The sequence below is a fragment of the Salvelinus sp. IW2-2015 genome, unplaced genomic scaffold (assembly GCF_002910315.2).
Source record: "Salvelinus sp. IW2-2015 unplaced genomic scaffold, ASM291031v2 Un_scaffold2157, whole genome shotgun sequence".
NCBI lineage: Eukaryota > Metazoa > Chordata > Actinopteri > Salmoniformes > Salmonidae > Salvelinus > Salvelinus sp. IW2-2015.
The window spans coordinates 61,400-74,801 of NW_019943489.1; positions in this window are offsets into that span (position 1 = coordinate 61,400).

Sequence of the window (13,402 nt, forward strand, 5' to 3'; positions counted from 1 at the left end):
AGTTTACGCAAAGTCTGCTCCCGATTAGCTGCCTATTATATTCTGTAAGAGGTCGTAAACCGGGACATAGTCCACGCTTCCAGTCTCTATTCTCTTGGCGAACCGCTTCGGTGAACGCAAACGGAGTACGCGGCTCGCCCAGAACTATTCGTGATGCAGTGCAGGTAGAGACTACGGGGTGATCTGGGGGGCGCCCGCCCGCCACTGTGGCCAAAAACCCCGGATAAAACCTCCGGTATGTAAGTGTGGCAAACCCTAACAACCGCTGCGGGACGTATCCGTTATTACACCGCACAGATGCGCTTATGTGTTGCTACGAACACATGAGTCGGACACTCTCACACGCGCAGCCGGTGTTAACGCGGTCAGCACTCCATCGATCACCGACCCCCGGAGGGTGGAAATGCGAGTACCGCAGGAAAGGAAACAGGGCCTTGGTTTGGAGGAACACACATTTCTCAGGCCTTGAACGTATAGGTCATGGTCTCCAGCAGGATCCTGCCGCGAAGCACCGACCCCTGCGCACCAGGTGAGACACGTGGGCGCAACGCCGGGCAGCGGCGTGTGGCCAGAATAGAGCATCAAGATTGTCATCAATAGTAGTAGTGACCACACCCCTGCACACCTAAGCAAGTGCCGACTGAGATGACGTGCATCTACGAAAGGGATGGCAAGAGAGCTAGGAGCATGTCTCAACCCATAAGCTTACGCATGAACGAGGTACTCATTAGTGCCTGAATGTGGTAGCTTATAATAGCGGCTGTTTGTCCTAACTCTCCGACTCCCGCGATACGAATCGCTCCACAAAGATTTAAACGCCTCCTGGAGGTCCAGTTTTGGTTGAAAAAACAAGCGCTCCGTGGAATGATTTCCATCCGCCGTAGCGAATGAAGGTGACTGGAATAACTAAAATCCACGGTGGTGATTGAGAGATTAGACCGTCGAATAATCAATGCAGACGTCGCCAATCCCGTTCCTTCTTGATCTCAAAAGAAAAAGAAACTCGAGGGAGTCGGGTGAGCATGGAGGGCCGAACCTGAGACCCTTGTTCCAGACTTTCCGGATGACCCATACTGTTCCTCATGAGTCCAAAGGTCAGTTCCTGCCTGTGACAGAGGGTACAACGTGACTCCTGGAATGCGTCTTCTCAGGAGGTGTATGAACTGCAAAGCACACACATCGAGTCGATGAGAGTGGTAAGTAATTGGGTCGACTTTGTTTTGTCATTATACTAAAAGCTGATAGCCAAATCGGCATATTCTGGGGGAATGCTGCGGCAAGCGGAGTTGAAAACCTGGTCCTGGACTCTCCACCGACATGGCAAGCCGATCTATGGAAAACTCCCTACGACACCCTACCGAACACTCAATTCGACACCACCGAAAGTACGCTCCCTGGTCTCCAGCCAAGAAATGAGGTGATATGGTGAAGATATGGCTACCAAGTGAACCGCCAACACCACTGGAAAACCCAGGTGACAAGCAATAAGGGTAAAACTGGATGCTGCTCCTAGTGGACAACGCTGTGTCTGACTCAGATAGAGTCCAGCGGAATCGGGCACGTCCCTGACCAGGCGTGACAGCCTGACCATAACGGGTCGGGGAGCTATTGCCTACAGAGTGGCGACGGGAAAGAGTGGGTTACGAGCGTGCACCACGACGGTATAACCCCAGACTTACCGGGCGAGTCCGCGATGCCATAAAATCCGAGCTGCGGCCGAGTGACGCCTAGCGGGCGATTAACAGGGACAAGAACTGCGGGGTAAGAAAAGATACCAAAAACATGTGACGCAACAGGAGGGAGCCTGGGTGAGTTCTATGTGCATAATCACCTGGGGTGGCCAGGAAGTATTCCGCCCTTGCATACCAGACTCCAAGATAGACTCCTCCCAGCCACCGGGTCCGAAGTGTGTCCCTCGTCCGTGCGCGTGATTCGCCGACAAGTAGGGCAAAGGAGGAGGCCACCTCCTCCGGTCTCCCTAGATGCAGGCTCCTCCCAACTCCATCGGAGTTGGAAAGCGGGAGGGCTGGGGAGGTGGAATTGGCAGGAAACCCCCTCTGGAACGGCCCGCGGGCAGAACTAGCAGGTTTACTAGTCCGGATCACACACTGTCATCGATTCATGACGAAGGGAAGTGTGGTGGTCCCGACAAGCTAGTGTCCCAGGCGGAGTGCCTGCCGCTGGAGGCCGTGCAAACGGCTATATGGGTCCTATTAAGGCCTGTCATTCCCCACGCACCAAGCAGCGGCAAGGTGCCCGGAAGCTTAAAGCGGAAATCCTGGGGCTTCTCGCTCGGCTTCCTGTTCTGAAGTGGAAGGACGCTGCACAAGGGACTCGGACAGGGGTACCTGCGCTCGTTCGGCCTGTCCGGTGTGTGGTCGAACACCGGCTCGGAAAGAACTGGACGGGTGACTCCGGTATGTCGTAGAGGACCGAGTCTGGGCTGATTCCAGACTATGGTGCGTTGGCCCAGCAGGGCGCCTACCCGACAAACAGGAAGACAACGTCAGGCTTACACTCTCGCGCTCACAACCGAGGGAGTCGAGCGCACGGTAAGGCCAGGTAGAAATGGCTCAAAGGTAGGAGCAGAAAAATCCCTGGCATGCACCGCGTGCTGGCCATCGTAACTCCCCGGGGGGGTGAGACGCAAATGTGCTGGTGCCCCAGCGAGACACGGGAGGAGTGGGTTTGGTGTCGTCTGCAGGGGAGCGAAGAGGGCGTCGGGAGACCACTCCTCTCGCCATTACGTAGCTCCATGCCCTCCCAATCATCTGGTCCATCGACTGACCGATTCGATGGAGGACAACGCTGTTTATGGATGATGGACGCGCTCCTCCATTGTTGCGGAGAGGGGTTGGTCGCTGCGTTCTGCTGACAGTCCATTGTGGTTGGCGGGGAACTTCTTGGCTCAAGATGCTGCTAGAGTACTGGTGATGGAGGGAGTCAAGCGCAGAAGAGGCAGGTATTCAAGAACGTGGATTTATTTCCCTGTAGAGAGGGAAAAACGATCATGCCGCAAACACACGGGCGGCATGAAAAATACCAAGTCCAAACACACAGGACTAAAAACTGTCCGGAAAAAATATAGAATCCACAATAAAAATCCAACACCGAAATAACAGAGGAACAAGCCGCACAAAAAAGCCAGCGGGCCTACTGCCCTTAAATGCCTACCCACAAAACTAAACACAAAAGCGGTGCAACTCAATCAGCCCAAGACTAACAGGAAACAAAAAGAAGAGAATCGATGGCAGCTAGTAGGCCGGTGACACGCCCGCCGAGCGCGCGCCCGAACAGGAAGAGGCACCATCCTTCGGCGGAATTCGTGACAGATCCCTCCTGTCTCAGCCTCCAGTATTTATGCTGGCAGTAGTTTACTGTGTCGGGGGGCAGGGTGCAGTTGGTTATATCTGGAGTACTTCTCGCTTCTTATCGCGGTGTCCTGTGTGAATGGTTAAGGTTAATGCTCTCTCTTAATTCTCTCTTTCTCTCTTTCTTTCTCTCTCTCGGAGGACCCTGAGCCCTAGGAACCATGCCTCAGGACTACCTGGCATGATGACTCCTTGCTGGTCCAAGTCCCACCTGGCCGTGCTGCTGCTCCAGTGTTCAACTGTTCTGCCCTGCGGCTATGGAACCCTGACCTGTTCACCCGGACGTGCTACCTGTCGCCAGACCTGCTGTTTTTCAACTCTCTAGAGACTGCAGGAGCGGTAAGAGATACTCTTAATGATCGGCTATGGGAAAAGCAACTGACATTTACTCCTGAGGGTCTGACTGTGCTGCACCCTCGGACAACTACTGTGATTATTATTATTTGACCATGCTGGTAATTTAATGAACATTTGAACATCTTGGCCATGTTCTGTTATAATCTCCACCGCGCAGCAAGCCAGAGAGGACTGGCCACCCCTCATACGCCTGGTTCCTCTCTAGGTTTCTTCCTAGGTTTTGGCCTTTCTAGGGAGTTTTTTCCTAGGAACACGTGCTTCTACACCTGCATTGCTTGCTGTTTGGGGTTTTAGCTGGGTTTCTGTACAGCACTTTGGAGATATCAGCTGATGTAAGAAGGGCTATATAAATACATTTGATTTGATTTGATTTTTGATTTTGTATGTGTCACGGAAATTAGAAGTAGCAATGATCCAGAATATTGCCAGCCCGGGTCGCTCATGTCGATTAGCTGACAAAATTAGGGAGCCTTGTTTTCAAGGTTAGCTTGTTAAAATCCCAGGGTACAATAAATGCAGCCACGGGATATGTGGTTTTCCAGTTTACATAGAGTCCCCAATGGAAGGTTCTTTCGGGCCGTCGAGGGTGGTCTGCTTGGGGGGGATATACACGGCTGTGAAGGTAGATCGAAGAGAATTCTCTTGGTAGATAATGCGGTCGGCATTTGATTGGTAAAGGAGGTCAGGTGAGCATTTGATTCTAGGTCAGGTGAACAAAAGGACTTGAGTTCCTGTATGGTGTTATGATCACACCACGACTTAATCATAAGGCATACACCCCCGAGAGACTGGACATTGGCGAGTAGAATACTCGGGAGCGGTGAGCGATGTGCCCGTCTACGGAGCCTGACCAAAAGACCGGTCCATCTGCCCCTTCTGCGGCGCCGTTGTTTTGGGTCGCCTACTGGGATCCGATCCATTGTCCTGGGTGGRGGTCCGAACAGAGGATCCGCTTCGGGAAAGTCGTATTCCTGGTCGTAATGTTGGTAAGTTGACGTTGCTCTTATATCCAATAGTTCCTCCTGGCTGTATGTAATAAGACTTAAYATTTCAAGATAGCAGTGTAAGAAATAATACGTAAAAAAACAAAATACTGCAGAGTTTCCTAAGAACGCGAAGRGAGGCGTCCAWCTKTGTCGGCACCAAATCTCCCTCAGTTCCCAGCACTGCAGTGTGTTGTAGTGCATCACCTGGCATGTCCCCCACCTCTCTATCTTTTGCACTGTGTTAGTTCCCAACGCCGTCACCTTAACACAGCATTTATCAGCCCTGTTTATAACCATGCACAGCCTGTCACGTGACGCCTCGTGAATATCACCATGCCACTAGTGGTGTACCTACCTAGAGTAGTATACACAACACAAAGCATCTCCCTTGCCTGTAGCTTTGATGGTGCAGCTCAACACACCATGATTGGATACAGAGTCAGTGTTTAATCGCCAAGGCGACGAGAGAGAGGGAGAGAGAGCGAGAGAGAGAGAGGAGAAGAGCTAGACAATGGCATTGTAACTCAAAGTAGCTAGCTGGCCTGGACAGCCCCTATCTATCGTCTTTTAGGGAACAGAAAAATCTGTATGTGCTGTCAGATCTGTGGCAGGCTGTCTTGGCCAGATTACGAACAGTGTGTGTGTGTGTGTGTGTGTGTGTGTTTTCAAAATGTTTCTATAAATGACAGCAGTCGGTCAAATACATAATCAGGATAAATGTCAAGTTGGCTTTTCATAGCCGATCATTAAGAGTTGAAAAACAGCAAGGGGTCTGTACAGGTAGGGGTTCCATCCACACGGGCAAGAACAGTTGCAACTGGAATAGCCCGGCGCACGGCGGACTGGGGAACAGCAAGGAGTCATCATGCCCGGTCAGTCCTGAACGTATGGTCCCTAGGGCTCAGGCTTCCTCCGAGAGAGAGAAGCGAAGGAGAAGAACGAGAAGAATTAGAGAGAGCAACTTAACTTCACCACAGGACACTGGAAATAAGCCAGGGAGAAGTACTCAGGTATAACCAAACTGACCTAGCCCCCTGACACATAAACTACTGCAGCATAAATACTGGAGGCTGAGACAAGGCAGGGGTCCAGGAGCCTGTGGCCCCCCATCCGATGATTACTCCCCGGACAGGGCCAAACAGGAAGGATATAACCCACCCACTTTGCCAAAGCAAAGCCCCCGCAGCAACTAAGAGGATCTCTTCAACCACAATTACCATCCTGAGACAAGGCCGAGTAATAGCCCACAACAGACTCTCACACACACGCACAAACCAAGGGGGGGCGCCAACCCAGACAGGAAGATCCACGTCAGTCAAACTCAACCCACTCAAGTGACGCACCCTCCTAGGGGACGGCCAAATGAAAGAGCACAGTAAGCCAGTGGATCAGCCCCTGTAATAGGGTTAGAGGCAAGAGAATGGAATCTCCAATTCCTCTCAAAAATTGAAAAGCTGTTGCGCAGCAACTCAATGCCACACTGCCTTCCTGAACAAACAATGCTTATACGAAATGCTTCAGTCTGGGCTTTTAACCCATCATACGCATTGAGACTGCACTTGTGAAGGTGGTAAATTACTTTTACTCGCGCGCGCTCAAGAACCGAGGGCTCTGCATCTTGTCCTCGTGCTCCTAGACCTTAGTGCTGCTTTTGATCACATCCGATCACCACAATTCTTTTGGAGAGATTGGTAACCACATTGGGTCTACACAGCACAAAGTTCTGGCCCCACGACGCGCTCATTACACATCTATCACCATCACAGTCGAAAGATTATAGTTTTGTCTCTGTAATTGATTGTTCTGGACAAATCAACTGTAGCATTTCGGTGTTCCTCAAGTTCCGTTTTGGGACCAACATGTTTCTTCGAACAACCTCAAAATTTTACCATCTCTGCGACGGATCGTACATCCGAAACATAAGTGTAACCTTCGTATGCGGCACTGACACAACACTGTACATTTCATGAAACACGGTGAAGACCCAAAATTTGCCCCTCGTAGCAAGCCTGGTTTCTCAAGTACAATAAGAAGTGGATGGCTGCAAAACTTCAAATTAAACTCGTGTACAAACTAAGAGGCATCACTTGTTCAGGTCCCAAGGCAACAGCAACACAAGAGATCTTCTGTTGAATCTGACAATTTAAATCTGATGGTGTGTACAGTCGTCTCAAATAAAAACTGTGAAGGACTCGGCGTGTAAAACTCTGTGATCTCTGAATCCTACTTTGTTTCACCCGACCATCAGATCAAGACTGTTTCAACGACAGCTTTTTTTTCCATCTAGCTAACAGCACTCTGCAACAACTAATCTGACTACTGGTGTGGGCTGGTCCAAAAGGAGATGGTGCTAAAAAGTAAGCGCATCGCTTTTGTTACTCCTGGCTAGGTTAGATACTGCGGGATGCTCTGACACATGCTTACGGCGCTAGGACCATCGGAAGGGTGAAAGCACTGAAATAAACTTCAGTTAGTGCTAAAGCTACATGCTGTTAGATCACCTGCCTAGAACCCAAAAATCAGTGATCTTATTATCCATGCTAGCTCCCTACACGGCCTTCCTGTTAAGGAAGGGTTGATTTCAAAGGTGTTATTGCTAACCTACAAAGCATTAACATGGGCCTTGCTCCTACCAAATATCTTTCCGGATTTGGTCGGCTGCCGTAATCACTACAACGTACGCTACGGTAACAAGGATACCGTCCCAGAGGAGGGCGCCTCCGTGAAGTGTCCCTAGAATTTCATAAGGGGCTAACAGTGGAGGCAGGGCTGTTTCCTTAATGAGCTGCGGCTTTTGTTTTGAATGGTGTCTGCCTACCCATAGTGAGAGACTGCAAGACTCGGGTCTCAAAGCCTTTGAGAGTTGTTTACGTACGAAGACTCATCTCTTCTCAGTGGGTCAATATGATTGAGTGTAGTCTGGCCTGCAGGAGTGATGGAAGGTGAATCAGCGCACACGGCTTGGAGCAACCACGGAACTACCTCTGCTGTCTCTGCGGCGGATTTCCCCTCTCATACCATACCTGAGAATTCTCTGCCTCTAGGACTTATTTACAGGGGCTGAGTCACTGCGACCTCTCACATAGCCTGGTCTACGCTTCAGATGCCGTCCATAGGAGTGGTGTGTCAACTTGAGTGGGTTGAGTCCACTGGACGTGATCTTCCTGTCTTTGGTTGGCCGCCCCCTGGGTGGTGGCGTGGCGGGAGTATTCTTTGTGGTCTAGGTTGTCCCAACATAGTGCGACTCGTTTGTCTCAGGACTACGGCGGTACGCTTGGTGTTGAAGATATCGCCTCTAGCTACGGGTGTGGGGGCTGGTGCTGTTGCGCAGCAAAAGTCGGGGCGGGCGGTTATTATCCCTTCCTGTTTTGGCGCCTGTCCGGGGGGTAGTCATCGAGACTGGGGCCACAGTGTCTCCTGATGCCGCTGTAGAGCTGCTAGGAGTACTGGGTGGAGGAGTCAAGCGCAGAGAGCAGGTATTCAAGAACGTGGATTTATTTCCTGTAGAGAGGGAAAACGATACATGCCAACACACCGGGCGCATGAAAATACAAGCTCCCAAACACACAGGATAAACTGTCCGGAAAATATAGAATCCACATAAAAATCCAACACCAAATAACAGAGAACAAGCCGCACAAAAAGCCAGCGGGCCTACTGCCCCTTAAAATAGCCTACCCACAAAACTAAACACAAAACAGGTGCACTCAATCAGCCCAACTAACACGAAAAAAAGAAGAGAATCGATGGCACAGCTAGTAGGCCGGGTGACGACGCCCGCCGAGCGCGCCCGAACAGGAAGAGGCACCATCTTCGGCGGGATTCGTGACAGACCCTCCTGTCTCAGCCTCCAGTATTTATGCTGGCAGTAGTTTAATGTGTCGGGGGGCTAGGGTCAGTTGGTTAATATCTGGAGTACTTCTCCTGTCTTATCCGGTGTCCTGTGTGAATTTAAGTATGCTCTCTCTAATTCTCTCTTTCTCCTCTTTTTTCTCTCTCTCGGAGGACCTGAGCCCTCAGGACCATGCCTCAGGACTACCTGGCATGATGACTCCTTGCTGTCCAAGTCCACCTGGCCGTGCTGCTGCTCCAGTTTCAACTGTTCTGCCTTGCGGCTATGGAACCCTGACCTGTTCACCGGACGTGCTACCTGTCCAGACCTGCTGGTTTTCAACTCTCTAGAGACTGCAGGAGCGGTAGAGATACTCTCTAATGATCGGCTATGAAAAGCCAACTGACATTTACTCCTGAGGTGCTGACTTGCTGCACCTCGACAACTACTGTGATTATTATTTATTGACCATGCTGGTAATTTATGAACATTTGAACATCTTGGCACATGTCTCCTGTTATACATCTCCACCCGGCACAGCCAGAAGAGGACTGCGCACCCCTCATAGCCTGGTCTCCCTCCTCCAGGTTCTTCTTTCCTAGGTTTTTGCGCCTTCTGGGAGTTTTCCATAGCCAGTGCTTCTACACCTGCATTGCTTGCTGTTTGGGGTTTTAAGGCTGGGTTTCTGTACAGCACTTTGAGATATAGCTGATGTAAGAAGGGCTTATAATAATACATTTGATTTGATTTGATTTGTATGTTGTCACCGGAAATTAGAGTAGCAATGATCCAGAATATTGCCAGCCCGGGTCGCTCATGTCGATATGCTGACAAATTTAGGGAGCCTTGTTTTCAGGTTAGCCTTGTTAAATCCCAGAGTACAATAAATGCAGCACCAGGATATGTGGTTTCCAGTTTACATAGAGTCCAATGAAGTTCTTTCAGGGCGTCGAGGTGTCTGCTTGGGGGGATATACACGGCTGTGATTATAATCGAAGAGTCTCTGGTAGATAATGCGGTCGGCATTTGATTGTAAGGAATTCTAGGTCAGGTGAAAAAAGGACTTGAGTTCCTGTAGGTGTTATGATCACACCAACGACTTAATCATAAGGCATACACCCCGAGAGACTGGACATTGGCGAGTAGAATACTCGGGAGCGGTGAGCGATGTGCCGCTCCTCGGACGCCTGACAAAAGACCGGTCCATCTGCCCTTCTGCGGCGCCGTTGTTTTGGGTCGCCTACTGGGATCGCTCCATTGTCCGGGTGGCGGTCCGAACAGAGGATCGCGTTCGGGAAAGTCGTATTCCTGGTCGTAATGTTGGTAAGTTGACGTTGCTCTTATATCCAATAGTTCCTCTGGCTGTATGTAATAAGACTTAGAATTTCAAGATAGCAGTGTAAGAAATATACGTAAAAAAACAAATACTGCAGAGTTTCTCTAAGAACGCGAAGTCGAGGCGTCCAACTCTGTCGGCACCAAAATCTCCCTCAGTTCCCAGCACTGCAGTGTGTTGTAGTGCATCACCTGGCATGTCCCCCACCTCTCTATCTTTTGCACTGTGTTAGTTCCAAACGCCGTCACCTTAACACAGCATTTATCAGCCCTGTTTATAACCATGCACAGCCTGTCACGTGACGCCTCGTGAATATCACCCCATGCCACTAGTGGGTACCTTACCTAGAGTAGTATACACAACACAAAGCATCTCCCTTGCCTGTAGCTTTGATGGTGCAGCTCAACACACCAATGATTGGATACAGAGTACGTGTTTAATCGCCAGGCGACAGAGCGAGAGGAGAGAGAGGAGAGGAAGAGAGAGGAGAAGAGCTAGACAATGGCATTGTAACTCAAAGTAGCTAGCTGGCCTGGACAGCCCTATCTATCGTCTTTTAGGGAACAGAAAAATCTGTATGTGCTGTCAATCTGTGGCAGGCTGTCTTGGCCAGATTACGAACAGTGTGTGTTGTGTGTGTGTGGTGTGTGTGTGTGTGTGTGTGTTGTGTGTGTGTGTGTGTGTGTGTGTGTGTGTGTGTGTGTGTGTGTGTGTGTGTGTGTGTGTGTGTGTGTGTGTGTGTGTGTGTGTGTGTGTGTGTGTGTGTGTGTGTGTGTGTGTGTGTGTGTGTGTGGTGTGGTGTGTGTGTGTGTGTGTGTGTGTGTGTGTGTGTGTGTGTGGATTGAGGACAGTATATCCGCATTGGGCTGTGTCTACATGTCAAGTTTTCACCCAGTGGAACACATTAGAGACTTCCTCTCATTTATCTCCTCCAGATCCTCCTGTCTGTAATAGACTGGTCTGCTGCTGTAGCTCTACTTCTGGTCTGACTGAAACGCAGGATGTATGGAGAAGTGTGAGGAGAGAGACCCAGGCTGTATCCCAAATGTCACTCTACTCCCTCCATAGGGCTAGGGCTCTGGTCAAAACGTACGTACAGTACCTTTTGTCTACGAATTCTTGTCAGGCCATAAAGTGTCCAATAACTTCCTGTGTCACCAAGGTACACCTTCTGTAACAATGTCTAACTGTCCACTAAAACACAGCAGCTGTATTGAACAACAACATTTTTTGTTTCCTTTTTAAACGCCAACTGTCCCCTTCAGCACTGAATGTCACTTCCTGGTTGGCTCTGTGTTTCATTTTTGTGACTCTAATGCATTCCTTTCTACCGGGGTCAGAGCAGGAAGGAGTTGAATATTTCAAATTATTGGTAAAATCTCAGATAGAGGAGTTTGTAATTAAAACCTGCTCATCACAAGGGGGAGGGGGCTTCTATAGGTCACATGTCCATCTGCTACCTTGGCGGTCACACACCCGCCCCAACCGTCCGTCCATCCTTCCATCCATCCCCCAACCGTACATCCATTCATCACCCATCTGCTAGCTTCAGCTCAGAGGGTTAAAACCCTCAACAATCTAGCTTGGACCTTAGTGTTCTAGTTGTACATACTGCTGACGGAGAGGAAGAGGATACTGAACCAAGTCACAGATATTATTTACAATCTGGTTCTGTGGGATATCTCACCAGTCTCCTGTCTTTTATTCATGTTGCCATGGTACCCTTATGTTATATTAACGTCTTTATATAACGGACATGTTTATACTGTGATGAGGTAAACCCAGTGTGTGTGTGTGTGTGTGTGTGTGTGTGTGTGTGTGTGTGTGTGTGTGTGTGTGTGTGGTGTGTGGTGTGTGTGTGTGTGTGTGTGTGTGTGTGTGTGTGTGTGTGTGTGTGTGTGTGTGTGTGTGTGATGGCTGGGTCTGGGGATGGTGACAGATTGTCACAGGTTAGAGGGGAGTGTTGCCGGGATAACACACACACACACACACACACACACACACACACACACACACCACACACACACACACACACACCAAGAAACCACAACACACACACACACACCCACACACACACACACACACACAACACACACAAACACACACCACACACACACACACCACACACACACACACCACACAACACACACACACACACACAACACACACACACACACAACAGAGACAGACCACACACCCACCACACACACACACACAGAGACAGACACACACACACCCAGAGACAGACACACACACACACACACACACATCCAGAGACAGACACACACACACCCAGAGACAAGACACAACACCACACACACACCAACACACACAGAGACAGACACACACACACAGAGACAGACACAACACACACACACATCCAGGACAGAAACACACACACATACACAGCATACAGCACACACAACTTTCCCTCTGCATCTATTCTATTGGCTTTAAAAAATACCCCCTTTCTGTCTATCTGTCTGCCTGCCTGCCCAGTCTGCCTGCCTGTCTGTCTGCCATTGCCAGGCTTGTACTGCACAGCACGTCCCTCACAAGCCCGCAAACACTCATTTCTGGGTCAATTTGTCCCTGGCCGCACAGACACAATCAAAAGATGGTGTTGGCATCAATAGACATTGTGGGGATTGACCTGTCCATGATCTAAATGGCTTTGAATCTCACTGAGCATTAACACTGAGTGACCTAATGGACAACAAGCTACTGAATGAGGCCCATCGAAGTGAGGATGCACTGGGCCAACTCAGCCACAGATAGTGTATTTCCAAGTCAATGACCATTGAAGTGGGCTCTTGAAATGGACATGACGTGGCACATTGACAACAAAGCTAAATTAAGGACCACATAGTTTTGCTCTAGCTTTCCGGGCCTTCAGCACCATTAGCTGGTCTGCTCACACTAACAGTGCTGATGCACAGAGAGTGATGTCATTACACAGACAAAGCAGGGAACCAAGAGACATGTCTAAGGCCTAAGATTGGTCCTGGGTCGTCGTCTGCTGTCTGTCTGTCTGTCTGTCTGTCTGTCGTCTGTCTGTCTGTCTGTCTGTCTGTCTGTCTGTCTGTCTGTCTGTCTGTCTGTCTGTCTGTTCTGTCTGCTGTCTGGTCGGCCCCAGAGATAGGGCTTTTGTCTGCTGAGAGAGCCCCCCTGTTTTAAAGGGCCATGTCTGTCTGTAGATGTGGCCCTAAGAGAAGGCATCTGATTATATAGGCCCTTGGTCCCTGAGAGAGGGCACCAGGTTCCATAGGGGCCATGCATTATGACTCGCCCGCATTTCCATGCCACCTCCTTCTCTTCCTCTTGCACTGCAGTAAAAATAGAACCAACGAATGGCAAGCAGGCAGACAGGCAGGCAGGCAGGCAGGACAGACAGACAGACAGACAGACAGACAGACAGACAGACAGACCAGACAGACAGACAGACACAGACAGACAGACAGACAGACAGACAGACAGACAGACAGACAGACAGACAGACAGGACAGACACGACAGGCAGA